The following is a 27,270-nucleotide window of genomic DNA, read 5'->3' as shown; positions in this document are numbered from 1 at the left end:
CCCTCCTGTGTGTATATCAAAAAGCAAAAGGGCAACAAAAAGTTAAAGTGAGGGAAAAAACAAAACTCTTTAATATAACTCTCTCTCTGAATCGTATTTCTCTGGGACTGATGATCTGACAGTCTCAATTACATTTCCTCCTTTCTTTAGAGAGAGTGAGTCATGGCAAAATCGGAGAAGCGGCACGTTGTTCCTCGCTCTTTCACAGGCTCTCAAAGGACTTCAAGCCGAGGCTATTTTACAAAAACATTTTGCATTTAGCAATAATGGTCAGATGTACCGAATACATGCTTGCGTAGGTAAGCTATTGGATCGAGGATAAAAGAGCACCCTCGGTTTTTCCTACAGCGTCGATGCGAGTCGCCTCGGATCTTTACTTGAACAACAGCAGCGACAGGGACAAAAACAACATTATCTCCTGTCAAAGCTCCGGTCTTAAATGAGCCATTGACCACTTCGTTGTATAACTTTGTGTTCAGGTGGTCTCTCCTGAGGACACTGAGGTTCATAAATGCTCTGTTTGTCAGACGCCTCCCACCCTTCTGCTCGCCCCAAGCCCACAGCCACTTATCGGTCTTTTTTTCCCCCACTGCTCACTCAATCTTTTTCTCGTTTGGCTGTTGAGGGGGTCAGTGCAAAATTGGACAAAAATGACCACTTCGTCTGCGCTACGGCGAGTACACAACTGTCCGTGTTAGAATGTCACGGCAGAAGAGTTCTCGATGAGTCATGCTCGCAAATCCAGTCCTGAGTGTCGCCTCGTTTTACGTGTGTGACTTGGGCTGTGCGTCGGGCAGAAAATGGGCCCGAAAACGTCTAGGAATTGGCAAGGGTCGAGTCATTAAAACAATAGGAGAGATCTAGGCTGAAGAGTGTCCACTCCACAGCCACTCTGATGGGCTTCTCGTACCTCCGAGCGCAACAAGAAATCACGTTTCCTGGGGCGTGTGAGGGAAGGTTGAACTAGCCATCATTAAGATGAAAGATTCACTCAGTCACTGTAACCCACGCTTGGTTCTTTTTCCTATTAACCAAGGCTAAAGTCCTCATTTACCACGTTGATGTAGATTAGTCCCATCTGAGCGCCTAGCATGGCGTCGACTCCACACGAGCTTTTAAAATCTTAAGTTACCGAGAGTGAATATTAGCGGCGTCCTTATCTGTCAGATTAATCCGGCAGAATCAGATCTGATGTGCCATAATGGTGTATTTATACCGCAGTGTTCCTTGACCTATTGATGTAAGGATCTTTCCCTGGCTGGATTTTCTTCTGCTCGAAGGGTTTTTTTGTGGCTTGTCTGTTTGAGAGTCCAGTTATTGCGCTCAGGCGAAGATCTATCAGCTTAAATCCCGTAAAGAGTGTTTATATTAGACCGGAGTTAATACAACAGTCTACTGAAATTTAGGCCAGTGGTGGTTCAGTGATCCTATGACTGGATGGGGGCTGTTTTGTTTATGAAGTAATTATTCAGCTAATATGACGTTTCCATTAGTTTCTGCATGCGTCTATTTATGTGCCTGCTAACTCTTGCTAGCGGCTAAAGCAATTAAGCGCACATCTCTGTAGATAAATACAAGCAGAGTATGTAGAGGGGGTTGCAAACAGAATCCATTAGCGTACAGGGCAATAATTCATGCACTTATCATGTCTGATTGTTATTTTTTAATCTGCATTTTATTTACATAATTCCAGGCTCATTTCCGTGGCACCCAGTCACATATGATAAAAAATAATTGCCTCAGTTTTTGGCTATAAACTTCTTAAGATTTTATGTCAAAACTGTAAACTACTCATCCCTCTGTGTTTTTTTCTCATCAGCCGCTTTTCCGTGTTTGTTGCGTGTCGTGTCTGTCTGACACGTCGCTGTTGGGGTTTGTTCAGATAACCATATCACTCACTTGTCACAGTGAGAGAGTGGTAGACGCAAAAAAGAAAGAGAAAAACAGTCTCTGTGAGAGGCAAAATGCTCTTTCTTGCTAAATAAGATTTTTATTTATGAGAAGAGCGACAGGAAATACTAGACACTTGGAGTAATAAAAGCCAACAGAATTGGTATTCACCACAACTAAACTTAAACACAGAGGGTGTGTCTCATTACAATCCCTAGTGCCCTATGATGCCAGTCAGTGTATTTATTCACTAGCAAGGGTCTTGATACACTAAACATAGGAACACTGATGATTCAATTACCTGTGCCACAATTATGAGGTTGCATATTAAATTCTAGCTGTGTAAGACCGTGACTGATAACCGTCTTGTAAGATTTGTTTTGTTACATTATCCATCTTCATTGTTGCTGTTAATGACCCTGGCTGAATTCAGAATTGCATACTAGCATACTCTTATTTCTGCCAGACCGTATGATTATAAACAGGAGAAACTAGTGTGACCATACAGGTGCATATCAATAAAATAGAATGTCATGGAAAAATTCATTTATTTCAGTAATTCAACTCAAATTGTGAAAGCCGTTTATTAAATAAATTCAATGCACACAGACTGAAGTACTTTAAGTCTTTGGTTCTTTTAATTGTGATTATTTTGGCTCACATTTAACAAAAACCCACCAATTCACAAATCATCTCAACAAACTAGAATATGGTGACTTGCCAATCAGCTAATCAACTCAAAACACCTGCAAAGGTTTCCTGAGCCTTCAAAATGGTCTCTCAGTTTGGTTCACTAGGCTACACAATCATGGGGAAGACTGCTGATCTGACAGTTGTCCAGAAGACAATCATTGACACCCTTCACAAGGAGGGTAAGCCACAAACATTCATTGCCAAAGTAGCTGGCTGTTCACAGAGTGCTGTATCCAGGCATGTTAATGGCAAGTTGAGTGGAAGGAAAAAATGTGGAAGAAAAAGATGCACAACCAACCGAGAGAACCGCAGCCTTGAGAGGCTTGTCCAGCAAAATCGATTCAAGAATTTGGGTGAACTTCACAAGGAATGGACCGAGGCTGGGGTCAAGGCATCAAGAGCCACCACACACAGACGTGTCAAGGAATTTGGATACAGTTGTCGTATTCCTCTTGTTAAGCCACTCCTGAACCGCAGAGGCATCTTACCTGGGCTAAGGAGAAGAAGAAATGGACTGTGATCCAAAGTCCTCTTTTCAGATGAGAAATGTATTTCATTTGGAAACCAAGGTCCTAGAGTCTGGAGGAAGGGTTGAGAAGCTTATAGCCCAAGTTGCTTGAAGTCCAGTGTTAAGTTTCCACAGTCTGTGATGATTTGGGATGCAATGTCATCTGCTGGTGTTTGTCCACTGTGTTTTTTTGAAAACCAAAGTCACTGCACCCATTTACCAAGAAATTTTAGAGCACTTCATGCTTCCTTCTGCTGACCAGCTTTTTAAAGATGCTGATTTCGTTTTCAAGTATTGAGTACATATACAGTAAATGAACATACTTTCCAGAAGGCCAACAATTCACTAAAATGTTTTTTTTTTATTGGTCTTATGAAGTATTCTAATTTGTTGGATTTTTGTTAAATGTGAGCCAAAATCATCACAATTAAAAGAACCAAAGACTTAAACTACTTCAGTCTGTGTGCACTGAATTTATTTAATACATGAGTTTCACACTTTGAGTTGAATTACTGAAATAAATGAACTTTTCCATGACATTCTAATTTATTGAGATGCACCTATATGTCTTCATCACATGTTTGCCTAAAATGTTTTGGTTTTGGCTGTTTTCCTGTTGTTGTCATATTTGCTGAAAGTAATGACTAAAAATAATAGTTTGACTGATAGCATGCAGGTATTGTACATAATTGACCAATTGTGGCGTGCAAGAAGGTGGGATCTACAGAGAACAGTCAGTAGGGAAATTAAGCCAAAACCCAAACATTTTAGGCTGTTTTGAATGTAAGGCAAGGTTAAATTATATGGTCACCCCAGCTGAAAAGTAGTATGATATTTCAAAATTCTTGATGAGCAGAGTTTCCTTTGCCTGTGTTAATGTATTTCTTGTTGAAACAGGAAGTTGTGGGCGCGACATAGCGAAGGTCTGTTCATCATTACCATTTATTTGTCTCTTTCATGCAAATTTGTAAAATGTTTTCTGCATGTTATGTAGACATTTAGAAAATGTCTTTGAGATGTATGATTTAGAATATGTGACTCTGGACAACAAAACCAATAGCCCAAATTACATTGTGTGGGTCAAAATTATCGATTTTTCTTTTATGCCAAAAATAATTTGGATATTAAGTAAAGATCATGTCCCATGAAGATATTTTGTAAATTTCCAACCTTAAATATATCAAAACTTGATTTTTGATTAGTAATATGCATTGCTCAGAACTTCATTTGGACAACTTTAAAGGTGATTTTCTCAATATTTTGATTTTTTTGCACCCTCAAACTTTCAAATAGTTGTATCTCTGCCAAATATTGTCCTATCCTAGCAAACCATACATCAATGGAAAGCTTATTTATTCATATACATATATGTAAAACTGCTTTCTAAAATTGGTTTATCAAGTGTTTGTACAATATTTTTGTCCTTGAGGAGAATACATTTTGAATGCAATACGAATTTTGTCAGTGTTCAGGGGTGTATTAGTAACATCATATTAGTAACATCAAAGTTAATCAACATGGACTAAAAACCACAGAAAGTCCAATTTTGAGTCCAAAAATTGCCATTATGAAATATACTGTTCTCCAATTCTAATGACAAGAAATAACCTAGAAATTGCTGTCTTCACTGGTCTGTGTACTGAAGTAGGCATCTGAATGAGACAGACCCATATTTTAGGTTCTCACAAGCTCTTTCCCCCCACATTTGTATCAAACAATCCTCTCATCAAGGACAATGCTCCACTGTTTTCTTCAGAAAAATCAGATTGCAGTTTTCTTGTTGTGCAACTCTGAAGTGCGATGCCGTGTGTGTGAAATGGATGCTGCATCCTGCTTAAATGTGTGTTGGGTGGTAGTGGATGCTTTAATCTGGTGGCTCCTGAGAGCCTGGTCTCCAATCTCCACAGCATCTGAGAGAGTGTGAATCATACACACCCTCACACACATCACCATTACCATTAGAGCTCACACACACAGACAGAGTATGAGCCCGCTGTGTGTGCCTGTTGAAGATGGATGGAGTTAGAGGGAATGAGCCCTGTGTTACCTGTTACCACGGTGACTGCTGATGCTGATGCTTCTCGTTCTGTTTTCCTCTTGAAACACCATTTTCTCTGACAGCCTGATTACGTATGGGTCTGTAAAACATTTGTACTATTATTAGACACATGTATTGCGTAAAAGAGAGATATGGGGAAAAGGGGTAAATATGTGTGGAAGAGATAAGAAGGGCATGTTGGTTGAAGGAAAAAGAAGTTTACTGATGAAAGAGAAAGTGTAGGAACAAGTTTGAGATTCAGGTGTTAAAGTATTAGTTCACTTCCAGAATAAAAATTTCCTGATAATTTATTCACCGCCATGTCATCCAAGATGTTCACTTCATTCTTTCTTCAGCCGAAAATAAATTAAGGTTTTTAAGAAAACATTACAGGATTTTTCTGCATATAGTGGATTTTAATGGGCATCAATGAGTTGCACATCTACATCTCACATTATATAATCACACTGGAAAGGTCACACGTGGTTAGTTCTTCGTCTGTGTACTCCGGTTCAAAAAGGTAGGGTAGGGCAGGGCGAAAAACTCTATCTTATTTTATTTTCTAACTTTGAAATCATCCGACATTGTTGTTTTACCTTTTTTGTTTGACTTTCTTTGCATGTTCGCGTTGTAAACACAGAGACAGTATTTCAGCCTACGTCACACATGACCTTTCCACCGTGACTATGTAATGTGTGACGTCGAGCTAGTGCAAAATGAGCATTTGTAGTTAAAAGTATATACATTTTTTATGTTTTAAATCCTGGAATGTTTTCCTCGGAAATCTTCATTTCTTTTCCACTGAAGAAAGAAAGACATGAGTAAATTATCAGGAAATTTTTATTCTGGAAGTGAACTAATCCTTTAAAGCAGGGGTCACCGCACTCGGTCCTGGAGGGCCAGTGTCCTACAGAGTTTAGCTCCAACCTTAATCAAACACACCTGAACCAGCTAATCAAGGTTTCAGTATACTTGAAACTTCCCGGCAGGTGTGTTGAGGCAAGTTAGAGCTAAACTCTGCAGGACACCGGCCCTCCAGGATCAAGTTTGGTGACCCCTGCTTTAAAGTGAGCATCAAATCAGAATTGACCATATGCATTTTACTCATGCATGTTCCTTGTTTTGTGAGCTCTTAGTCTCTGATGTCTTTCTTCAGCTTCTTTCAACATCTTTCTAAACTTCTTCAGTTTCCTTGACTTTAACTTCACCAACTTTTTTGAATTCTGTTTTTTTAGACTTATTTTTTGACTTCAACTTATTCACCTTCTTAGATGGCTTCTTTGACCTTGATTTTCATGTCTTATTCTTTTTCGACTTTGAATTCAATGATAACTTTAACTTTGTTGACTTCTTCGAATTCAACTTCTTTGGCGTCTTTGACTACTACTTCTCTCAGATGTTTAGATTTAGCAGAACAAGTGATGTCCAGTTCAGGAAAAAAACCTCTTTTGAATCAGTTCTTTTCTTCTGGTCAGCATCGTTGTTGAGTTGAGTTTGAATCGATCAAAATCGATTAATTCCTCAACTCAGCTGAATCAGTCTGAGACAACTGCCATATATGTATATGTATTTTATGGGTTTTTTTTTTGGCTGCATTTTCCAATTTAAATGTACACCTTTTTTTAGTCAGTATTTTTATAGTAGTGCTGTGAAATTTGAATAAGTTACATCTCTCTTGACAAAATTTCAAAACTAAAATGTGTGTACAACATTCTCTGATGTCTTTCTTTGACTTTTTCAATTTCTTCAACATCTTTCTAAATTTTTTCGACTTCCTCGACTTTGACTTCAACAAATTTGACTTTTTTGAATTCTTCTTTTTCATCTACTTAGACAACTTTTTTTTGAACTTCGACCTCTTTACCTTCTTAGACGACTTCTTTTTTGACTTTGACTTCTTCTTCACCTTCTTAGACAATTCTTTGACCTTGACTTTGACATCTTATTCTTCTTTGACTTTGACGTCTTATTCTTCTTTGACTTTGACTTCAACCACGACTTCTTTAATTTTGTTGACTTCTTTGAAGTCAACTTCTTTGACTTCTTATTCTCTCAGATTCCAGTTTGGGAAAAAATTACTGAATTGGTTCTTTTCTTCTGGTCAGAATCGTTGTTGAATTAAGTTGAATCGATCAAAGCAATTCCTTAGCTCAGCTAAATCGGTCTGTGACAACTGCCATATATGTATATGGTGTTTTTTTTTTTTTTTTGGCTGCAGTTTCCACCTAGTTTTTTTAATCAGTATTTTTTAAGTAGTAGTTGTGAAACTTGAATATGTTACATCTCGCTTGACAAAATTTCAAAAAACTAAAATGTGTGTACAACGTTCTCTGATGTCTTTCCTCGATTTCACCTTCTTCGTCATCTTTCTAAACTTCAAGTTTCTTGACTTTGACTCTAACAGCTTCTTCAACTTCAAATCCTTTTTACGTCTTCTTAGATGACTTATTTGACCTTGACTTTGACTTCAACGACAACTTCTTCAACTTTGTTGACTTCTTTGAATTCAACTTCTTTGGCTTCTTTGACGTCCTCTCTCAGATGTTGAGAATCAGCAGAAGTGATGTCCAATTCCAGCGGGAAAAATTATTCTTTTGAATCGATTCTTTTCTTCTGGTCAGAATTGTTGTTGAGTTTAGTTTGAATTGGTCAAAGCAATTCCTCAACTCAGCTGAATCAGTCTGTGACAACTGTCATATATGTATATGAGGTGTTTTTTTGTGCTGCAAGTTCCAATTTAAATGTACACTTTATAATATTTATTTTATGGCTATTATAGCTATAGCTATTATTTTTTTGTCTTTGTAATCTTTCATTAAAATTGTTCTTTTTCTGAATCGTTTTCATATGGAAGATTTTTAAGAGTGTTTGCTCATCTAAAATACATTACTCAAAAGTTTCCCAAAAAATGGTAAATAAACATTTAGAAAATGTCATTAGGATGTTTATAATTTAGAATGTATATAAAACTGCTTTTTTGCAGATGTTTATCAGCTGTTTGAACACAACAACTGAAAAAAAAAAAACATTCGTGTACTATCCATCATAAAATTCATTAAATCAAAACAAACATACCCTGTATGTAGGACATGAGAAGATAAAAGGAACACCATGAGAGAGAAATTCGTAGAACTATAATTCTCTGAAAGCGCACTGCAGCGAGACAGAGAGAGAGATGAGACAAGCGGTGCATCCGTGAATACCCATCATGCAAAGATCACAGCATGCGTTTATAAACATGTGGCTTCCTCCTGCTGATGTGCGCAACACTGCCGTTCATTCAGCACGCCTCACGAAACCATGCTGTTAACACAGAACAGGAAAATACATACCATTTTTCATGACGAACGCTTAAATGAGACATTTCTCAAATGAGATCAGAGACAATATAGTTTTACAGTAATGAATTACTGTATCCCATTAGATGGTCGTTACTGCACATCCATAATCTCCAAACATTACATTGTGGTATCACAAAACAGTATCAACAGCATACAATTATGCTGTATGGATTCCAGCGCTGGTGCAATTTAACAACACCACTGAGCTTTTTAAGTCCCAGTAGATTTCATCATATGCAGGGTTTTCACATCTCATGACAACATGTGCTGCAAAAAGGCCTCTAAATACTGTCAGCCAAGGTCTTGAGATCAACACACATCAGCTTTAACCGGCGATGGAAATATAATGGTTGGAGAAAACTCAAGCATGTACATTTGACAGGCTCCTCGCTGAGAATTCGGGTTATGTAAAGGCTGGCTATTGAGCGAGACCATACAGAGACTTCATCCATCAAACTGATGTGAATGCTGGACTTGTCTAATCGCAGTGTTGCGCTGCAAATGTCGCATACTTTGTGACAGCGGTTTATGCGTCAATTATCAAGCTCTGCTAAAGGCAGGCTCTGTAAGATCCTTGTCCAGTAGAGTACCTTGTTGTCAGCTTCAAAGCATGCTAACATGGTTATGGAGGAAAAAAGTCAAAGCAAATGTGGAGTTTTTTTTTGTTTTTTTTTAAATCTGTAATTTTTTAAAAAATCTCTAATGGAAAAAAAACTTCTGGAACCAATGCCACTGAAAAAGTGGACAGGCACTAATGCACTCTGTTATTATAAATGCACCAAATGAGGTCTACAATATCTGTCAAAATCTGCAAAATGCTGTAAAAAAATAGGTTTAAATGGAGTTTATCAAGAAAATAAGTCATAACTGTTATATTTGGAATACCATTCCTGGCATACAGCTGCAATTAAACTTTTTAAGTTTTATCTCTAAAATATTTTTACTCTGAGCAATGAAATGGGCATCCATACATTAGTTGCAATACAGATTTCTCCAAAATGGAGGTTCAATGTACCAGTCAGTAGACTGGTAATGCTATCAGACATGTTGAACACATGACTAGGTAACACCAGCTTTATCACCATTAAGGTCCAAATGTGTAAACGTAATTTTGTCACAGCAGAGCGCAAACACAATATGTTGGTATGAACCCACCTGCTTAGATGACAGCGTATAAATCAGAGTTTACACCACAGATTGACTCTCCACCTTTCCAACTCTGACTTTAATGCATCTTTGGCTTTGTGACGCTAGTTTCCAAACACGTTTGTCTCAATTCACAATTTTCTGAAATTGGCTATTGGTGTGACAAAACTTGCTGAACTAACCATTGAAAGATCATGTGGCAAAAACAATGCACCAGTGTTCTGGTGGCTTGTTCGGTGTACATACAGTTGAGATCAAAAGTTTACATACACCTTGCAGAATCTGCAAGGAAAAAAAGAGGGATGCAACTAATACAGAAGGTTCAAACGCTTAATTATGCATTAAGAGCCTAGGGTGAAAACTTTTGAAATAATTTGTGGGACCTGAAGGATTTTTCTGAATAACAGTGGGCAGTTTAATTGTTTAAGAAAACAAGGGACTCATGAACATCTATGTCTAAACAAAAAAGAAAAAAGATCATTCAGGTAACAACACAGTATTAGGATATAAACTTTTGAACGGGGTCATTTTTATAAATTCACCTGTTATTTTCTCTGCTTGACAATATGTGAATATCTTTAATGTGAAATATCTTATTCAGGTCAGTAAAAAAAACAAAAAAATAATATGCATTTTGTATGATCCCTCTTATTTTGGTAAAATAATTAAGATTTAGCAGATTCTGCAAGGTGTATGTAAACTTTTGACCTGTATGTTGTGTGCATATCTGATTACATTCAGTATTGATCCACATGAGATGCGCGAACATGTAAACGTCCACATTGCCTCTGTAAACAAAGAAGTAAGATTCAAGTTCATCTAGGCTACTTTTCGCTTCCTGAGCGGAATAAGCCTTGTGTTTACCTCAAAAGTACTACTGCCATCTAGCACTCATTTTAGCAGTGTTATGTTTAGTACTGTTAAGTGACAAACCCAAACCCTCTATAAAATGTTCCCTTAAGTATTCCATCCTATCCCTGGCTCTGAATATGAGCACTCTTTTTTTTAGCATAAAAATGTCTTACTGAGAATGCTAACCGCTAGAAGTGTAATTTAGTCAATGATCCGACCTAAAATATATTCAGGAAACGACTCCATCCAGACTGAAATACTGACTACCACACTATCCGTTGTCTGAATGCTATTGCAGAGTCGCGTCTCACCAGGTGAATTTATTTTTATTTTGTTTTTTGTTTAGCTGTCAACATTTTCTAATTTATATCACTCCTTTGATGTATAGCTTCATTCAGCATTCAGAGAAGAATGGATGTTGTGGGCTTTCATGCATAGAACTTTCAATTATTCATGCATTTTGCATAACATGCACTTTACTGTCATTGGCTGAACTTGACACTTTTTTGATTGGTGTTTTTGTGCGGGCTTTCACAGGGAATGACAACACGCTAGCAGGCTGACTTTGCTCATCTGCGTCTTGCTGTTATGAGGCAGTGTGTAATATACAGGCATTATATGCTACATTACTTTGAATGCAGGTTGGTTTTTATCTAATTTTCTCTGGCGTAATGGCTTCTGTGGCCACTAATTTTGAAAACCTAATACTTATTAGTGTAATTTAAAGTTTCAAAGTTGAAAGGCACACAAAGACTAATGTGTGTACGTGTATGTTTGTGTCTGTGTGTATTTGAATTTCAATGCCAACGCTGTCGCTTATTGTCTTTTGCACATAATTACAGACTAATATTTGCCTGACTTGCCCAAAGAATCAGCAGACAGTGCCGGAATTGCAATGCGCCTGAATAGCGACGCTTTACACTTCAGGGGAATCACATTATGAGAGGAGCCAATGTCCTCAGGTGGGCATCAGCGGTTTAAATTCAACCATCAATCATGTGTGAAAGGCAAACCCACACAGCACACCTGAAAGACGAGATCACAAAAACATTTCTCAGGAAAGTTAAATAAAATCCCAGGCTTAAACAAAAAAGGCATATGTAATTGTTGAGCATCTGCTATCTAAGGTCAAACAAGATATGTATCACTCAGAGAAAAAAGTTAGCGATTAATGCGAGCCACGCAGTGGGCGTAACTACACTCATATTGCTTTGATAAATCTGTGCACTCTTGTGGAACCTTTAACATGCAGCCCCTTTCTCGTTATGCACTTTTTGTCCTTTATCTCTGTGTTTGTACGAACCATGACTTACAAATAAGGTTTACTGAAAAAACGCAGTGAGATGTCCCTATAAGATATCTTTTTAATTAATAGGGTATAATAAGACAGTTAATTGCCAGTCGCTCTCTGGGATTGTTTCTAGATAAAATAAAAGGTCTAATGAATTTGATCTTATTACGTGATGAAATCTTCCCCCTCTACGCTCTTACTCTTCTGCTTTTGGTGTCCTTGCCGCCGTCTGCCACTTTTCTCTCCAATTTTCCTCTCTTAAAGGGATAAAAAAAAAAAAAATCTTTTTTTTTTTAATAAAGCTGAAATAAAATTAAAATGATTAAAAACAAAATTCAAAATATAAATAAATACAATAATACTGAATTGACTGCTCCATGATTGGTTACAAGACTCATGAGAACCAATGACATGACATGTCAAGATGCACCATATTTGAACATGTGAATGAATAACTTTAATCTTGTATAAGATTTAATCTTGTATAAATTTAGACTTGCAGTATGGACTATTTATGTGGTACTTTGACATTTTTGAACATTGGCAGACCTTCTTAAGCCCATTAATTTTCATTATATATAAAACAGCATTGTGAATATCTTGCTAAATGTATCTTTTTGTGTTCATCCAGGTTTGAAACAACATAAGGGCGAGTAAATAATGAGATTATTTGCAAAAGCAATATGACACGAGTGCTGATTTTGTCCTGATCTATCACAAGCTTAAATGTGATTTTATACAACAGTTCAGTAAATAAAAAGTTTATATTGTGTTATATTTTAAACACAATATTATGTGATTTTGCTCAATTTTTCAGAGAACATACTACCTTTGAAGCCATAGCAGAATTGTTGTGTGTCTCCGAGCAACACAGCGGTGTTTAGTTTCTAAATTAATCCACGTTTTGAATGAATCGTGAGAACCAATGATTCAAAAGCCCATTCATAAAAAGAGCCATTTACTTAATTCCTGATTGAATCAGCCGTTTGAACAAATCAAATGAGTGAATGACTCATAAAGACATTTACCACCACCTGCTGGCAGATTTAGTCTCTTATTTAGGGTATCATTTTATCAAAAAAAAACAAAAAAAAAAACATTAGGGATAGTTCACAAAAAATAAATAAATAAATGAATAAATGAAATAAAAAATCTGTCATCATTTACTTACCCTCATGACCCTCATGTGGTTTCAAACCTTTTTTTTTTTTTTTGCAACATGAAAGAAGGTATTTTGAAGACTGTTGGTAACAAAACTGTTTTGGTTAACAATGTCTTTCATTGTATGAACAAAAAATACTGATGTTTCTCAATTTAGCTTCTTTTATGTTCCATATGTTTAGGTGTAATAAATTCTATGTTGAATCAAATAAAATATTTCTTTCTAAAGCTACAGTTTGTTGTCTACTTGATACTTTCTCATTTATCACAAAAAAAAAAAACAAGAAACAGTCTCAATTATGAAGCCGTTTTGATTTTTTTGAGTAATATGATGTTATACTGCTCATGACCCGCCCACGACTGTCGACGTAGTCTCGTATTAGCATATTTCTGCCCTCAGCCAGTTGTACGCTGTCTGCCATTTTCTCCTCACTCGAGCAGCTGTAGCAAAAAAATGTTTTGTACACTCTTAAACATAAAGGTGCTTAACGATGCCATAGAAGAACCTTTTTTGTTTAAATAGTTCCATAAAGAACCTTTAACATCTGAAGAACCTTTCTGTTTCACAAAAGGTTCTCTGTGGTGAAAGAAGGTTCTTCGGATTTTAATTCTAAGAGATGGTTCTTTAAAGAACCTTTGACTGAATGGTTCTTTATGGAACATAAAATGGTTCTTCTATGGCATCACTGTGAAGAACCTTTTAAAGCACCTTTTGTTTTTAAGAGTGTGAGCAATGCAGGTGTTTTGTAGTTGGATGTAAAAGTGAACTTAAGAGTTTTCTTTTCCTCTCGACATCAGAGCCACTGAGGACGCAGTGGATTTGTTTTATTTTGGATGGTAACGCGCCACCAAATATACAAAAACACAGAAGAGAGGGGCGGGGTGAGCAGTAGCTCATTAGCATATAAAGAGACATGCACTTGAAACGGGTCACTGTGAACAGAGCTGTTTTTGAGGAGGTAAAAAGAGTATGTTGCAGACATTTCATGAAGACGCTAAAGAATCATACCAACTTGTGGAAAATTGGCATCCGATGTCTCCTTTAACCTCTCTGTGTCTTATATTTTTGTCTTTTATGTTTGTTTACCTCTCTTATTTTCACCCATGATTTAATTTATCTAGTTCGTTCTCTCTCTCTTTCTCTCCATTGTTTGACCATGCTTAGAAAAAAAGGTCCATGTCAGAGACTGTGCAGTTCTGCTGTAATTCCACTGGTGGCTTTGCAGAGGGCCATTTTAACGAGAGCTCAGGGAACTGTGGGAACGGGGAAGTGCCTGTCACCATCTTTTTGTGTCGCTTGCTTTTGCAAGAGAGAGACAAAAAAAAAAAGAAAGAAAGTGTGAGAATGTAAGGCAGTCTTACATTTAAAGTCCAGAATGGCTTTTCTGTTCGATAACTAGCAAAAAGTAGACCACACAAGTGGCCCTTTCTCGCTGTTGTTAATGAATGCATGTGTCTTCAAAGGCAAAAATGGAGAGAACTGAAAACCCAGGCTGCTACAAACCAGTCAAGCTGATCTTGCCGTTTAAGGGAAAAGAAAAAGAGACGCATCTATGGTTCAAAATCTAAAGTAAATGATTAATTAATGCATGTCGTCTAGAATGTGGAACAGTGCTGGCCATCAAGACATTTCCGCTGTACAAGATGTGGACCGTTTAAGACACCTCAGGGGAAGATCAAAGACAGAACTTATGTAGGTCATAATGTGGTATTACCATGCCCGCATGGAATCTGAAAATTTTGCAGGATTCACACAGTTCCACACATCCCCAGTCTTCTGCATGCTTGTTTATTAAATATTTAAGCTAATTTGAACTGTAAATAAGGATGTAGTACTCTCGCCTCCATTTAAATTCATTCTACAGAATTCCACAAATTTTTCTCGGATTTTTCTGGTTGTCACTAATTACAGATTTAGCTGATGGTTGAAGCTTTCTGCTCACCATTCATGTAGAATGTATGGTACAGGATGTTACTTATATGAAAGTGAGAAGTTAAGTTAGGGAAGGTGGAGGAACAGAGTGATAGACAAAGAAAGGGACAAGCAGACGGCATGAGGTATGGCAGAGAAGCAGCCGGGACCACAGATACCGGTTAATAATTCACACTGGCTTTGTGTTTCACTGATGTGAAGCAGAAGACTTCCAAGAGTCACTATATGCTGCTAAGAAAGAAACACTCTGTTCATCTGTACTGCAAGAAAGGCTGTGAACTCACCAGTGTTGGGGAAAGTTACTTTTAGAAGTAATGCATTGAGTTACTCCCTAAAAAGTAACTAATTATATTATTTAGTTACTTTTTATTGAAAGTAACGTGTTATGTTACTTTTGTGTTACTTTTTCTCACCTGGGCTGGATTTGCTTATGTTTTTAATATAAAAAATATATATTTTTGGCATATGTAAAAGCCCTTTCACACCAAAAGTGAAATGAATAATACTCAGGCTGAAGGAAATGTAAATTCAATTATTAACCTATTTAATTATTGCAGGTTTACGTCATATTCTGAGTTTGTTTATTTGAAAAAGTAGCTCGTATATTAAACTGTCAATTAATGCGCTATCTTACTAGTATCTCAAAAAAGGATTCTGATTACGTAACTCAAGTTACTTTCAATGTGTTACCCCCAACACTGGAACCAACTGCACTCAAATATGAATAGAATAGAACAGAATTTTTGCTACATCATATCATTGTGCTGCTACTCATACCCATAGTTCAGCAGTTTAGATAGCTTAACATATAGTGTAAAAGATTCAGGTAACGTAGAAATAATTGTCACTCAAAAAATGCTAATAACTTTACTAATGAATTGCAAAGAAATTGCAAATAACACATTGAATTAAACTTGAAATGGAAAAACTGCTAGTATTTTTATTTAAACTGTTTACGCATATGGGGAAAATTCTGAAAAGCCTGTTATCATTTACTAACTCTCAAATCAAGTTATTCCAAACTTGTATGAATTTCTTTCTTCAGCTGAACACAAAACAAGATATTTTAAAGAATGTGGGCAACCAGTAGTTTCTGCTTCCCATCAACTTCCATAATATGGAAGCCAATAGGGACAAATGGGGATTTGCTATAGTAAATACATTTTTTAATGTTTATTTAGTAATTGAAATGGATTGAAAAAGTTGTTAGTCGTCTTAGGCTGTTTGAGAAAAAGCATGATGTTCTGTAAAATTAAACCGGATGTAACGAAGCCAAAGTAATCTATTTAAATATGTTATTTTATTATTTAATGATTTTATTAATTTTATTTACTTTTAATTTTGTATAATATTAAATTAATTATATTTTGTTTAATTTTTAATACAATTTGTTCTATATTTGTTGCTACTAAATTATGAAAATAACTGTAAAATGTTGAATTTTTATTGTGTATATTTTTTGAGAGAAACATTTTCATTTGTTTTGCCCATTTTTTTTTTGTTTTGCCCCTCTCACGGCTACATGGGGGCTACGGTGGAAACCCCTCCAGATTTTAACAATTTTTTAAAAATTCCACCTTCCTTTTCCTTCTTTGCTTTGTGCAAGATTTCAAAACTTAGTTGTAAAATTAAGCTAAACCTCATATCTAGCTGAGCACTGGCTTTCAGAAAAAGGCTTTGATTGGATAATTCAAGATCTGCTTCTCAGTTTCTCTCTCAGTGGAGATGACCTGGGTGTGCAGAAGAAAACTAATCCGAGACCAAGATTTATTATTCCTTTGAGATTTGAAAGCTGTATATGGGCACGGCCCAGAAGCACCCATTCTTGCCGTGCTGTCATTTAACCTTCCATAAAGCATTCAGCCTCGTATATACAATTACATTTATTTTTGGATGTTATTGACAATCTAATCAATAAGTACTGCCCCGTTCAGCGCAGTGTGTAGTAGCGTACGTTGTATTTGAGCGTGTGTGTGTGGATGCCTCACTACGCTTGAAATAATTCAAAACCACAACTCCCTCTTAATGTCAGAGCAGCGAGTCTAAATCAATGGCGTCCATTTCTGTTCCAGACCTCATCTGCAACAGCATGAAAATCGATTGATCTGAACCTTTCTCTACAAAGGGTTGCCGTCTTTTCCTGTTACGAATCTGTCCGTTGTGTTGAAATGGCTATCAGGAGTTTTCAGATTCTGAGCAGATTCCTCACCAACAGCAGCAAAAGCATCAAATGCTCCCTCTCCTGCCAGCCCTGCTGATAACCTTCACTCTCTGATGCTGATCCTGAATAAATGTCACTTGTTATCTGCTGTTTGTCTTTTGAAGCTGGGTCCGTTCACCCACCCTTAACCCACCTCTTTAGGTCATAAAGCTTTGAGTACAGACAAATCTGCATAAATATGTGACCTGCTCTGTCATTTTGAGTTGAGTGCATGAAATGAAAAGGGTAAGTCTTTGCTTTCAAATGATAGGCCTATAATTAATATGAATCTAGTCCAAACCATTATTGAGGTATCATTTTAAAGTAATGACTGCCCTAAGTTGTTTTTTAGAAAATATCCTCTTGACAATATAAACTTGAAAATAAATAAATCCTACACACTACTCAAGTTTGCATCATCGCAAAAAATATTTTAATGACCAGTGTTTCAGTCAGTCAGCCTTCCTCAGGTTTAAGGGTGTGCAAGGCGTTATATATATATTTATTTATTTTGACAGAATTAAAAGATTTTTACACATTAAACCATTTATACATCAGCAATTAACAAAAAATATAATATATTTAAAATATATTTAGGCCTTGAGTGCCGTTTTAGGTGCTTTTTAAGCTATAGTGACTAAAATGCATGCTATAACTACTATCACTTGAAAATTGACCGCTACGGTGATCAGTTTTGAAATGACATTTGTTTGAAATTCAGAATAAAATAAACATAGATTGACACTTTCAAACTTAATATAAAATGGTCAAAACTTTGTCAGAGCATGTCCGTGATTTATGTCTCAAACTGAGTGCTAATTTGCCCAACCTGGCAACCCTGGTTAAATACTGTAAGTAGGCCTACCTGTATGTCAGCTACATTTGGAAATATATGGAATATTAAAAAATGATATGCTGAGAGGTCAATTTAGATTGGGTGAGGTCACAAATTAATCAGCAGCGTCATTTGGCCACCTGTGTACTTATGAGTGTGTGTAAGAAAAAAGTTACAGAGGATGTGTGTGTGCGGGTAAGGTAGCGATTATGAAAAACGGAAAGTGGCTAGTATAGCTGTCATATTAGTGCTGGTTCTGTAGACGTGGGCACACTGCTCTTATATTAAACTGTCACAACCAGAAAGAATGTCTGGCCGTCTGGGCCACAGTGAGAACAGACGTCTGGCCCAAGGACATGTGCTGACATCAACTCCCATGAATATTCTACTCTGAAATGAAACCTATAATTGTCTGGTGGTGTGTGTGTGTGTGTATGTCAGGCAGATGGAAGTGAAGCAAATTTATCTTCTCTTATACCGGCCTATAATACGTAATATAATATATTTGGACTCAGTGTAATCAAATAAAGCTCTATTTTATAGATGCAACGCAATATATAACTTGACAAACATGACTTATAGTGAGTACAAGTTTATCTGGCTGTTTATTTTAGCATGAATGTTTGTGCTTATTCAATTCAGTTTTGTACTGCATTACATAGTAGTTTAAATATACAATGAAGTCACATAAATATCAACCATTTGAACTGAAATGCGCATTTTATTTCTCTAGATGTTGCAGACCCTGAACTTTTGAAAGAAAACTTTCTTGTTCTTTCCCCAAATGTCCCGCCCCTTTTAAGAGTTCCAGGTGCTCTGATTGGACCACAGAGACGCTGATGATCAGGAGGTTTGCTGTCTGTCTCTTTCTCTCTTTTTCCTCTGAACTGCATCTGCTACAGCTGTAATACATTAACCATGTCAGATTCGCTTTTATTAAATACAAATTAGATTCCTGGAGCTTTGCAGCTGCTGCATCTGTGCTAAAGGAATATTGAGCTTCCTGATACTCTGTATGTATTGTTCATTTGGCAATCGTTTTAAACTCTTGCTGTGACGAGGAATGTAAACACATATTTCCTTAACAGGTGGTTCTTCTAAATTTCTCTGAGCTCTATGTATTGGATCATATTTTAAGTAATATATTACTTCAAAAACATTAAAAAATCATACTGACCCAAACTTTTGAACGGTAGTAGCCCCATCACCACCTCGGTGCGCATTATTTTCCAAGAGTTCAAGGCTCCAGGTCAATTAGTTCGCTTATACTACGGTTACCACATCGATCAGATGATATATTTCAAGGCACTCGTTCGGTTTTTCTCCTTTAACCGCTATTGTGAGTACAATTTGTTTCTTAGGCATAATTCCAAAACGGCATTTCAGACTTGATAACGGAGGACACACCGTAATTTTGTGTGAAAAACGAATGATCTGACGTTTTTATCCCATTGTCTATTATATTTATTTATTTCACCAGTGTAGCTTTGGTTATTTTGCTGTTGTAAGACCTTTGAAATAGATGAAATTGTGTGGCGAAGTGATATGGATATGTAATGCGGTTGAAAACTGCCTGGAAATACGTTCGCCGTGCGTTTCCCTGAAAATAATTGCACACTTTAGAACGTTCGTTAGCCAATCAGATTAGTGCACCCGAAAAAATGAAAATTGTTATTAATTACTCACCCTCATGTCCTTTCAAACCCGTGAGGCCTTCGTTCATCTTCAGAACACAAATTAACATATTTTTGATGAAATCCAAAAGCTTTCTGGCCCTGAAAAATGACTTTATTTAACAATTTCTTCTCTTCCGTATCATTTTTCACCACCATTTCCGAGAGTACCACAACACATGCCAACGTTTTGAGGTAGAACCTGGATGTTGCTGTCTGTTGAGGGTCAAAAAGCTCTTGGATCTCTAGACTGATATTTTCCATCTCATCTGTTTTCATATATCAGGAGTTTATGATTTCAGTATGGCCCTTGTCTTTAAGAAAGTGCTCTTTAGTAATCAACATCCGTCTGAGTGGCTTAGGTTAGTCGGAGGTCTGTAATGTTGAGAATTGTTTGTCTTTGTTTCTGTCAAGCTGCATTAATACTCTTAACCTCAGTAGCTGTTCATTCTTTGGCCGTCTTTCCATTCAAGCTTCAAATTTTTAATGTCTTGCCCTTAACAGATGCTCACTTGATCAAACAGGATTCTTATACAGATGGTACATACAGATAATGTTAATTCCAGGCACACAACGCTGAAGTAAAAGCCTTCAAGAGATCAGAAGTGTCTGGAATTTTCACATTAACAGTTTAGAGGAACATGTACAGTATATTAAAACCTTTTTCTTAAAGTTGTGATGAAGTGGAAGTAGCAGTAGTTATATTCTTATGTATTGTTGCATAAATCCAAGTGAATGAATTTTTGAAAGCTAAAAAACGTAGGACTTGGTTCAGTTGTTGACTTGATGGAGGCAGATCTACAGTAAATGTGATCTTGGAGTCAATTGTGAATTGTAGTAAATGGATGGACCAGAAAATCTTGATTTTGATTAAAAATTGAGATCAAGACAAAATTTATAACTGAAACATCCATGGATGATTGTTTGCAATACAATCAATAGCATGCATTTATGTGGATTTTCATTGCATGGTAAATTTATATGCATAGAATTACTTATGTAGTTCCAAATGAAATTTGAAAATAGACATATTATGTAAGCGCAAAGACATTCAAGTAGATTTAATTCCTCTTTTATGATTATGAAAACTGACATACTGTAGTGGCAGGGTTTCAGTCAAATCCCCTACACCTCTTTATGTAATTTAATTTGCATCACTCTTTTTTTTCCCTTACAATAGACAATTATAGTAGACATTGCACAAAGCAGCTCAGGAGAAATTAACAGCTTGACAGAAATTAAGTGTGAAATTGCTTCAGCAACAGGTACATGATAAGGTTATAATTGTTTGCCAATGAATACCAAAGCCATTTCCCCCCCAAAGAGGATTGTTTTTTTTTAAGTGAAAAGCAGCCTGAGAGTTTAGCATAAAAGAACAAGCGGAAGCAGAGCCTGTAGTGGTCAATGTGACCACTGTCGTCCCCGTGGCCAACTGGTACAGTGCCAGCCTAAACGCATTCAGATTGTTGTCATCCTTGTGTTTGTCCTCTGACCTCTGGAGTGCAGTGAGGCTAACTGCTTTTGAAGTCAGGGTCAGGGTTCAGTCTGCTCAGCAGATGTCTCTGAGAGTTTAGGCAGGAGTGAGGGATGATTTGCATGTTTTTTACAATGCAACAGGAAATGGGTGACATTATTCCTGGGTTTTTTCACTTTGGCCTTGAGCTTGTCCGCCTGAATCTTTTTTAAATGCACAGTCACAATTACTGTTATAGATGCAGACATTCACAAAAAAAACACCATCTAGGAGGTTGGAGAGGCAATATTCGGAGTGCAGCTGAACTGGAGAGTCATGGTGGGTTCATTTGGCTTCCTGCTGATGGGAGACCCCCCTGCCCTGTCAGAGATCGAGGGAGAGCTATTTAGGATTCTAGAGGGCAGTTAAATGATGGCCTGGCTGTGCTAAGTGTGTAAATTTGTACCATTTCCATCAATTATTAAAGCTCCCCATGGACCGCTAACACCAAGTGGATTTATCATGCTTTGGAATACCCATGACACTGCTTCTCATTTCACTTAATAGCCCCCACTTTCTTAAAGAAATAGTTCATGTTGTCATCATTTATTCACCTTCATGTTGTTTCAATTCTGGTTGACTTCCTTTCTGCTGTAGAACATAAAAGGAGATGTTTTGGACACTGTGGTTGTAACTCTTTTAGCATGCATTTACAATAAACGCTTCAAGATTCAAAAAGGACACAAAAGTATGGCCAAACCTGCAGAAATTAAAAATAAATGACCCTGGACCACAAATCCAGTCTTAATTAGTATGGGTATATTTGTAGCAATAGCCAAAAATACACTGTATGGGTCAAAATTATCATTTTTTCTTTTATGCCAAAAATCATTAGGATATTAAGTAAAGATCATGTTCCATGAAGATATTTTGTAAATTTCATACCATAAATGTATAACTTTTTTTTATTATTATTATTAGTAATATGCAGTGCTAAGAAGTTCATTTTGACAACTTTTCTCAGTATTTTGTTAATTTCTTGCACCCTCAGATTCTACATTTTCAAATGGTTTCAGATATTGTCATGTCATGTCCTTATTTATTCAGTTTTCAGATCATGTATAAATCTCAATTTCAAAAAACTGACTGGTTTTGTGGTCCAGGGTCACATATAAATAAATAATATAAGTGAATGTAATAAATAAATGTAGAAATGATTTGATAAAACAAATATAATTAATTTGTAATAAATGTAATCCTGAATTTATTTTTATGATCTTTTCCGTTTTTTTGTATTCTTTTTAAATGTTTATTTTATTTTTAAATGACTTTTATATGTACACTGCTATTCAAAAGTTTGGGGAAGCAGATCTACAGTAAATGTGATCTTGGAGTCAATTGTGAATTGTAGTAAATAGAAGGATCAGAAAATCTTGATTTTGATTTAAAAATTGAGATCAAGACAGAATTTATAACTGAAACATCCATGGATGATTGTTTGCAATACAATCAATAGCATGCATTTATGTGGATTTTCATTGCATGGTAAATTTATATGCATAGAATTACTTTTGTAGTTCCAAATGAAATTTGAAATGTAAATGTTTATTTACTTATTTTTTTTCTTTTATTTTTAAATGACTTCTATATGTACACTGCCATTCAAAAGTTTGGGGAAGCAGATCTACAGTAAATGTGATCTTGGATGTATTTTTCACTGCATGTGAACATGATATGTAGTGTGACAGCGGCATTGTTTGTCGGACATAGCAACATTAAGTAAGGAGGGTGGGTTTTTCCGAAGGGTCATAAAATATCGTCTACATTTGAAGGACATTTTCACCAGAAGACAAAAAAAAGTGTTAAAATGAACACTTTTCCTTTCCCAGCAAACCAGCTGTATTAAAACCCCCGTCATTCGACTAACGAGATGAATCCATTGACAGGACACTAATGAAGTAACAGCGATTCAGGAATCTGAAGACAACTTAATTATCTAACAGTCCTTACTTTTTACCCCTGTATTAGGCTAGCGCTAACACCCCTTCTCTCTCTCTTGTTAAGAGCCTTTGTTTCAGGGAATTGATCCAGAATGAGAGTCCATGCAGCTTCTTGAGATGCCACAGCGCAAGATTAATGTTCAAGGAGTTCCAGGATCTCACTTTACTCGCACTCCGAGCAGGAAGTGTCCTGCAGATGGGCTCCACGCGGCTTTGACGGCTTAGTTGCACCACCTCCCCGCTGTGCAACATGATGCTACCTGCGACTGGCTCTCCGAGGACTTAGGGGGGTTGTCGGATGTGTCAGCCCCCGCTGAGCCGACAGGTGCAGGTGCGTTCCATCTTGGTGATAATGACGAGGGTGGGGATTTTGACAGCTGGACCCTCGGACATCTTCCAGACGGGCGTCCCGGTGCACCTGTGGAGTCTGAAAGCGCTTTGGAAAGATGTATGTGCGCGCTTGTCCGTGCAGCCCTTCTCCTCTATCCGCTTTCCGTGGGGGACCTTCACCCAAAACATACTAATTAATTTCTTTGTTTTACTAATTAACGCCTTCTTGGCCCGCGTTAGCATGTATGCTAATCTGTGGCTCAGAGCAACTTGATGACTCGAGACGCGATTAATGGCTGCCTGTCAGGTCTGTCCCTAGCAGGGACTTTAGCAGTGCTCTGTGTAATATTAATAAATTACGTTAGGCTGATATTTCATCTATTCTTACAGGGATTGTACCTTTGAATTATAGAAGAGCATCACGAGGGGAAGTAGCTAGCCTGCACTGTAAAAACGAACATAATAAAGAACAAAGGGCTAGTAGGCACTCCTTCAAACTGACATTAGATCTTAATTTGGGTCGCAATATAAAGCGACGTAGGCAAATCTACAGGGTCCAAATACACAGTTTCGTGGCCCCATTAGTGATAAGTGCTCATGTTCTGCTGATAGATGCTTGTGTATTAGACTCCACTCCGGCCCTCATGGGAAGTATGAATGATTCACGGCGAACAGTGGCTTTTGTATGTAAAAGCAGACCCTGAATGAAAAGACACGCTCTTGCTGTGCTGACATTGATTCCATTAAACATGCTTAATATTTTAACAGACAGATAATACTTGGAATGTGTGTTATGTTCCTGTTCACGCCATGAGAATTTAATGTATTACCTGAAATCGCTCCAGTTTGTACACGCCATCGGTTTAAAATAAAAAACAGCTGTGATGCAGCGCAGAAGGTGAAAAATGACTGGGAATAGCATGTATACTGAGAATGATATTGTTTTTTCTGATGTTAAGTCAATAATTCACCCATGCAGATCCTGAAAGCGGTATGTGTTCGGAGATATTACTGAGACTGCAATATGTTGTTCATTCCATATGTTTGATATGGCTTGGTGAGCAATACAGTTGACAGTGTAGATAAAAAGCACTGCTTTTTCCCTGGAACAGTACCGAATAACACGTCGACTTGCTCCATTTTTGTCCTGCAGTTTTCCCTTTGAGGGACCAGGGGGCTTTTTCTGTAATGTGATAACAATCAAACTGATGAAATAGAAAACCTGTTTGTGTCATTTGGGGGAAACACACCCACAAATTGTTTTATTTTCTTCTCCCTTTTCTTTTGATTTCAGACAAATCTGCTGTGGATTAGGTGATACATCGGATGAAGGCGCGCTTAACCAAGCGTCTGTCCCACGAAGAATGTGTGAAAGAAAGAAGGTGTGTCATTATTTATTTGGATCAATCACGGCGGTGTCGGCGGAATGGGACTCTATCCGAAATCACTGATACACGAACGTACTTTCACATTTCCTGAAATGTTCTCTGTTAACCTGATTCACCGTTTCTGGCACGTTTCCCTATTTTAACCTGATTGGGCGGCTGTTGTGTATAATAGCTCTTGAGAGACCTGTAGCTTTTGGAATCATTCCAGTTTTTTTTAAGGATACAGCAGTCTTTAGATGCTTCTCAGAGCCTCTTATTTGTGTTGACGTAAGTGTGCAATTGGAAAAAAAAAAGCGTACAGGGTGACTATGATTTTGCCAAGTAAGCCGTGTTCCTAGATCAACATCCCTGTTGGGCCCACAGAGAAATAAAATACCTATCCACCAATCAGATTTTAATGTAGAGCGAGGAGCTTGAACAACATTCAATAACACTTTACAATAAATATATTATGAACAAAACTTAACAACAAAAATAATAAATAAACAAGACTTCATTTTAACATTTACTCTCCTGATTCAGTCCTATGCAAAGTAATATGGAAACTAGAAATCCACTGCACAGCAAAAATTTGTCTATAAATTTGTTTTTATAATAACAAAAAAAAAAATTAGATAAAGTTTAACTCGCACACGCCAAAAGTGGTGAAAAGTTACATCTGAAATGGGTTTCAGAAGTGGGTTATAGCGCCACCTATAAAATTTCAGTGAAGTGCCCCTCAAGCTATGTTTCACATGCAAGTATGAAATTTGGTAGACACATGTAATGCACCAATACCTACAAAAAAGTCCCCAGGTACAGGGAAGTCTGTTATTTTGAATTTTCTTTGCAAGTTGTGTCGTTTTTGCCATTTCAGGCGTATTTAAACAAACTCCTCCTAAAGATTTAAACAGATCAACAGCAAATTTGGTGAGTGTAATCTAAAGCCCTTTGTGACGTTAAATTGCGAAGATCTTGAATTTTCGTTGAAGGGCGTGTCCATGGTGGCCTGACAAACTTCAATGTTTCGCCATGAAAAAGGAAGTTGTTATAATTTAGGCATACAATGTCCGATCTTCACCAAAATTCACGTTTGATAAGAGTCCTGTCCTGAACACATGCCCATATTCAGTTATAGCCACAGCACCACCTGCTGGCAACAGAAAGTGGCATGTTTTACGCCCCTACAGGCTCCTAGAGATTTTATGACATCAACATTAGATTTTGTCAGTCAACTCTAAAGGCCTTTGTGATGTTAAATTGCGAAGGTCTTGAGTTTTCATTAAAGGGCGCGTCTGTGGCGGCCTGACAGTTCAATGTTGCACCATGGGAATACAATATGTTGTACTGTAGCTCCAACCATACAATGTCTGATCCTTCTGACCTTAGACAATATCCAGCTGCGAGGGCCCTTTCAATGCTCAATTTTTGTTTTATATTTGTAATTTAATATTAACCTAGATTAATAAAATGCTCGAAAAAGTGTTGTTTATTGTTAGTGATATCTAATGCATTAATGTATCCAGCCGACTCTTTGCAGGGAGTTTGACTTGACAGGCAATTTGACCAATCATAATGTAGAATCTGCCATTTCTAACCAAAAAACAATCCAGACTGGAGACCAGGGTTGCCAGGTGTTCACAACAAAACCCACACTGAAAACTAGCTCAAATGCTTTTTGAAAATGCATGTTTTTTGGCAGGGTTCCCCTGGAAAAATCTCACTCCAGGGGGTAAATATCACGTTATTGGGGTCGCTTCAACCCGCGGAAACAGTGTTAAAGTAGCCCGATTCCACAGGAAAATCACAGACTTGGCAACACTGCTCGAGAGTAGATTAACATTGGTAGACTTGAACTTGTGTGTGTATTGATGTTTTTCCATGGTTCAAACAAGATACCTTCAGATGTTCATTCATGTTTATTTCATGTTTATTTCAAATGATTGGTTCACGTGCCGCTTAAACTGAGGCGCAACAGCAATCTGTCATGACACATTAAAGAGCCACAAAATGGTATTTTTTGATTGAATTTCTTTTAAAAAATTACTAAACATGAAATCTGAGACTTTGTTTCATGCCTAAAGTAACCTGCTTTGTCTTGTCTGACGGTGCATTGTCAATTTCTTCAGTTTCCTCCTCGCTCCGCAATGTATTTTTCACTGATGTGTTGGGTGAAATGGCTTGTCAGACATAGCAACAGTAACAAAAGAAGGGCGTGTGTTTGCAAAGGTTGTCAATTTCATCTGATTTTACCTTTACTTATTTATCCAGGGACTTAACTTTCCTTGAAATAGGACTATAAGGACTAGAATATTGACATAATTTAGTTCCAGAACATTTTTTTTTTAAATCACTGTCACCAAGATACAAATTTATTTCAGAGAGTGTGTGAATTATACTTGTACATGCATATAAATACACATACACCCTCACCACCTGATGTCATATCTTGCACTGCTCTCCATAACCTGCGTAAATGTTCAGCACCCACTCGCTTCAGGTGATCTACTGTATATGCATATGCATGCAGTTGTTCCCTAAAATACTATTTGAGACAAA

The 27,270-nt window shown here is 37.1% G+C and overlaps 1 long non-coding RNA gene across 1 annotated transcript in view; it reads left to right on the top strand.

Annotated features, from left to right (window-relative positions):
* Positions 1 to 25,797, top strand: part of LOC127172802 (uncharacterized) — a 49,864-nt gene extending 24,067 nt beyond the window's left edge. Inside the window, exons 11-12 of the long non-coding RNA XR_007828676.1 lie at positions 23,079 to 23,345; positions 24,639 to 25,797. This is a non-coding gene — a long non-coding RNA (uncharacterized LOC127172802). The remainder of the gene's footprint in view (positions 1 to 23,078; positions 23,346 to 24,638) is intronic.
* Positions 25,798 to 27,270: the final 1,473 nt, after the last annotated feature.

This window comes from Labeo rohita, chromosome 11, assembly GCF_022985175.1.
Source record: "Labeo rohita strain BAU-BD-2019 chromosome 11, IGBB_LRoh.1.0, whole genome shotgun sequence".
Lineage (NCBI taxonomy): Eukaryota > Metazoa > Chordata > Actinopteri > Cypriniformes > Cyprinidae > Labeo > Labeo rohita.
This window is presented reverse-complemented; position numbering and strand designations above follow the sequence as displayed.